Source organism: Diplotaxodon limnothrissa, linkage group LG5, assembly GCF_057381915.1.
Source record: "Diplotaxodon limnothrissa isolate DT_005_m linkage group LG5, D_limnothrissa_male_GT1.1, whole genome shotgun sequence".
NCBI lineage: Eukaryota > Metazoa > Chordata > Actinopteri > Cichliformes > Cichlidae > Diplotaxodon > Diplotaxodon limnothrissa.
The window spans coordinates 40551915-40557619 of record NC_140600.1 but is presented as its reverse complement, the minus strand read 5'-3'; positions in this window follow the sequence as shown (position 1 = coordinate 40557619).

The window sequence follows — 5705 nt, the reverse complement described above, 5'->3', positions numbered from 1 at the left end:
GCTCTAATAGGATATTATGGTCGACAGTATCGAACGCTGCACTGAGGTCTAGCAGGACAAGCACAGAGATGAGTCCACTGTCAGAGGCCATAAGAAGATCATTTGTAACCTTCACTAAAGCTGTTTCTGTGCTGTGATGAGCTCTGAAACCTGACTGAAACTCTTCAAATAAGCCTCTGCAGATGATCTGTTAGCTGTTTGACAACTACTCTTTCAAGGATTTTTGATATAAAGGAAGGTTGGAGATTGGCCTATAATTAGCTAAGACTGCTGGGTCTAGAGATGCTTTTTGAGTAAAGGTTTAACTACAGCCAGCTTGAAGGCCTGTGGTACATAGCTGATTATTAGAGATAGGTTGATCATATTTAAGATAGAAGAATTAATTAATGGCAGGACTTCTTGCAGTTTTGTAGGAATGGGGTCTAAAAGACACGTTGATGGTTTGGAGGAAGTAATTATTGAATTATTATTATTATAAGAGTGGGGGTGGGGTGGGGGTGGGGGGGGGGGGGGGTTATCTGCCAGTAAATCATTCATGGGAGACATTTTGTCCGAAAAAAGGAAAAGAACGAGTCATCAGCCAATTTGACATCACTTTGACACACATCACAGAGCATGACGCCTCGGCCACACAGGCCTAAAATGTGTATTGGCTGACTGGATGAATTCTCCAAAATCTCAAAGAGGGTATTACAAACAGTTTGCATGGAAGATGCCGACTTTTTCAGAAAAAAAATCCATCACTCTACAAATACACAGATATTTTTCCCCGATGAGCAGTGATTTCCAGGGAGTCACCCAACAGTTTCTAGGCCAGTACAAGTAGAGAAATCCAGAAATGGACACAGAGATGAAAAAGGGTCCAGAAGTGCACAGAAAAAATGGTCATGAATGTGGAATGGGTCAAAATGAAATCAGACCTCGATGTTCTTTTCAGGGGAGGTCTCACAAGACAAAGTACGTTGCATTCTGTTTCCTTCTTAACAGTCATCTTTGACTGTTTTTGAACCAGCTGTTTGAGTGAGCACAGCTGTCATTAAGTGACTCACTGTTACATATAAAGGCCATAAATATCCTCTGTGACTGATCCAGATAGAATCCTATCCTACCTGCGAGCTTAAAACTTTTCCTTGTCCAGTTTAGCCTCGACTCTCAGACGTACGGGTCCTGTGCATCGATGCAAACAAGCTCTTCGTGCTTCCTTTCCACACAGCAACACTGCATGAGATAAAAAAGTTATGTTTCAAGGACAGGACAGGAGTGCTAGTCCAACACTGACCTGAGGTCAGTTTGCTGGCTGGCGTCATGAAAGTAATTGTGTTATCTGGCAATGCTGACCTTTAGAAACGTGTCCTGTTTGTAATTCACCTGAAGCCTCTAACTTCTCGTCCAGCAGAGTAAAATGCATCGCACTGGCTTCTCAGAGTTTCTTCACGTGTTCATGCTAAAAGCACTGACTGATGGTCTGTCATGCAACAGCACTCTTGAGTTAAAGTGCTGCGATATTTCAGACATCCATCAAACACTCAGTATTATTGTGTCTCTGCTTAAAGCTGGATTTACTTTGGCATCCGTGGCAGCCTATAGATGCTCGAAAGGATAAGAGGCTGTTGAGGATTTTAGTGGCAGAATAGCAATGAGCTAAGAGACGATCCAGTGTTCCTGTAGCTCTGGTGTTTATTTTTACCCTTCATGATGTCACATCTGTGTGGGATTCGCAAACGGAACATAAGCGGAAAGCAGAAAGGAAGCAGTTTGCAGTTAGCCTTTAAGATGTAGACTTTTTAAACTGCGAAGAACCTTGCAGTTATTTTTTAACAGGAAATGATCAGGACAGGTCATCTGATCAATATCTCTAAAGTTAGAAACATCCTGTCTCAGAGTGACACTGAAAAACTACTTCATGCATTTATTACTTCCAGGCTGGACGACTGTAATTCATTATTATCAGGAAGTCCTAAAAACTCCCTGAAAAGCCTTCAGCTGATCCAAAATGCTGCAGCAAGAGTCCTGACAGGGACTAGAAAGAGAGAGCAGATTTCTCCTGTTTTGGCTTCCTGTTAAATCCAGAATTCAAAATCCTGCTCCTCACATACAAGGTCTTAAATAATCAGGCCCCATCTTATCTTAATGACCTTGTAGTACCATATCACCCTATTAGAGCACTTCGCTCTCGCTCTGCAGGCCTACTTGTTGTTCCTAGAGTATTTAAAAGTAGAATGGGAGGCAGAGCCTTCAGTTTTCAGGCCCCTCTTCTGTGGAACCAGCTTCCAGTTTGGATTCAGGAGACAGACACTATCTCTACTTTCAAGATTCAAACTTTCCTTTTTGCTAAAGCATATAGTTAGGGCTGGACCAGGTGACCCTGAATCCTCCCTTAGTTATGCTGCAATAGGTGGATTCCCATGATGTACTGTTTCTCCTTCCTGTCTGTCCTTTCACTCCGGCTGTGTGTATGTTTCTCTACAGCATGTCAAACTTTTGTTTTCCTTCTGATAGTTAGTGTTTTGTCCCATTTGATGTTGGTCATCTCTCTGCGCTCTTTCAGTTATTCTATAGGAGTGTTTACAGAGCATCGTTCCAGCCAAGCCTGTTATCCTGCAGGACGTGGCCTTAGGAGCTGGGCACCATTAATGTTGAAATATTCAACATGCAGTGAAAACACAGGAGTTTCCTGGCTACGCAAACACAATCTTTCAGCTGCTGATATGTTCAGCAGATCTGATTCCCTGCAAGGAGGAGGGGAGAGGATGGGACTCAAACAATAGAAGTCGCGATGACAACTGTCCAGAGGTGCACGAGAAGATGAATGTGTGTGAGAGGAGCCACATTTTAGACTTTTACAGGAGCCCTCAGGACCTTTTCGATCACAGCTTTAATGCTCCACCTGCATGGCTCTAAGCACCTCCTGAAGTGCAAAGTGGTGACCCAGCAACAGCTTTAAAGACTCTAAGAAAGCACCTGTGTTGAAAATGATCCAGAGGTGCACGAGAAGATGACCTTCTTTAAGTACGATTTGATTTCTATGGATCTGCTCTGAGAATAATCTGATCACGCCGTGTCCGTCTGACAACAAAAAAAAAATAGAAATGTGTTCCTGTAAATGTTTCCACTGCGGACATCACATTATTCCAGGAAACTCTTATGACTTCACATCTTAAATCTGACATGCCAGATCACCTTTACAAGTCCTGCTGAGGCCAAAGCGTAAGCTACAAATGCACCCGTTCAGTAAAGCTTCTTAGAGCTGTACGTGACTTTTGCATGGAAATGCTGGTTTAATATTAAGGCCCCGATGTGAGGTAAATTGTGAAGGCAAGAAAAACAGTCCATCTTCTCTCTCATATGGCAAGCTTTTCTGTGTTCGTGTCCTCTGAGCACATACCGCCACTTACAGCAGCGTGACCTATGTCTCATGTTGCTGCATTTCTTGCCTGGGGCAGCGAGATATACAGACCAAGTCATCTGTTTCAAAGACAGTGGCGTTTAAAGTATCAGTGGAATCCAACTGTCCCCCCTCTTCTTCTTCATCTGCTCGCTCTTCCTCCATCTGGGTACATTCGTTCCCCCGAGGAGTCGTGTCAAACAGAGAGGAGCCGTTATCAAAGGTTGCGTTAGCCCCCTGCGGGTTCGGGATCAGAGGGGTCGAACCAGAAAGAGGCAAAATGAGACAGGAAGGGGAGCAGAGGAGGAAGGATAGGAGGTGAGGAAAATTATTTTAGAGGGAAAAGATTTGCCATATTGCAGCAGGGCAGATGAGAGGAGGAGGAGGAAGAGGGGGGGAGGAAGAGCAGAGCCAAATGTACTGGAAAGCAGAGTTAGAGGAGCAACAATTGCAGTGGATCCCAGCTGTGGAACAAAAGAAAGTTGAGCTGCTTTTTACTCTTTCCAAGTCTTTCATTCGTCCTTCCCTCCCATGGGTTAAGAGATGGCAGAGGAGGGGCGGAGGAAAGGAGGGGTGGAGAGGAAGAAATGGAAAAGGCTGCACCCGAGGGAGGGGGTGTAAAATAGCACAGTCAAGAAACAATATCTGTCAAAAGAGAAAACCAGCATCAGAAAAATGTATTACAATGTCAACATGTTACCTCATTCAGCACCAAACTCCATCATCGCTGCACTCTTCTCTTTATACAGCGCCGTGCTCTCAGCTCTGTCTGCCTCCGCTGTTTCATCACGTTTGTTCAGATTCAATCTGTGCAACCAGTGTTTGTGCAGCAGTTCTGGGCCTGCACTCAAAAACAAAAACACGACTCAAAAGAAAAAGGCAGAAAAAAAGGTCCTCCATCGGACATGATCATCCAGCTACGAGATTCCTGACACATCTGTGAAAAAACGATCGTGGTTCTTAACAACTCTCTGTTCCCAGTCACCAGTCTGAAGTCCTGTTTAGTCTATCAAATGTTCACCGTTTAAATTATTGTTTCATTTTTGAGTAAAACGGACGATAAAACGTGGCCGCTGTAAAGTTTCTATCAGACCTGAGTGAAAAGAAACTGGGTTCAATGACAAAACAACCAAACAAACATGACGAAGAAAAACCTGCAGGCCTCGCGTGACTTCACAGCTGCTGGTTTGTTAATATCCTGTCCATGAGTGAAAGAAGGACTCATCTACATCGTCTCATGTTTAGTTTATCCCTCTGAAGAACAACGTTGACCTTTCGACATGTTTGGTAAAGATATTAAAATGAAGAGGCTAAAGAATAAATCTACCATTTATCAACTGAAGTTAAATCTGTTTTTAGAAATCTTATACAAAACCTCTCTGTATACATAAGTTCTCTGTTAAATATGTGAGATAAAAACATATTTATGATTTAACACTGCAGTTCCCTCACTTAGCAATTCAAGCAACTGAAAATATCGTTTCAGAGAACTCGTTCAGATATTTGAAAGGCAGAATTTAGCTGGCAGGATGATGGTTTTTCCTTGGCAGGACTTTTCTTAGCCCAGCTGGAGTGTTAAAGGTCAACAGAAATGTGGAGATGTTTACAGCGCAAATTACATACGAGCACAGAAGCCTGGGGAGCGCTTACAGGCTCCGGTGGGCCTGACTTCACTCATTAGTTAGAACTGCTGTGTGGGCTTCAGCAGATCCAACAACAGCTCTTCACAAATAAAGCAGCCCCATTCATTTTCATCAAGAGCGCTGTAAAGGACGCGTCGCTGAAGAGGTGCTCAGATAGCTCCTCGGCTGAAATAACCTGAAGGTAGAGAGGGAACAGACCAGCTTTCTGCAGCTGCCACGTGAAGCTTCCCTTTCAACAAATGTTTGGTCTGCCCACAAACAACCATCACATTTAAGGTGCTTCTGTACCTGGATGTAAAAAGCAGAAACCTCAATCCAAAGGCATTCCTCCTTAAAGTAATTTTTCTAAAGGACATTTGAAGTGTTAGATTAAATATGTTTACCATATGCAATGACCCACGTAGTCATCGGCAGCCTGTCAACGGCTAATAAAGCAAACTGTTCTTCAAAGGAAGCCTGGGTGCTTTAAAAAGATTGATCTAACGATTCATCCATCCATCATTAGACGCTCATCCTGGTCCAGGCCACAGGGGAAGGACTCTATACAGAGTGCCCAGACCCCCACTCCCCCAGCTACATTTCCCCCCAGGGGGGCTTCTGGTGGGACACCGAGGTGATCCCAGACAAGCTCAAAGATGTAATCTCTCCAGGGTATCCAGAGACAGCCTCCACCTAGT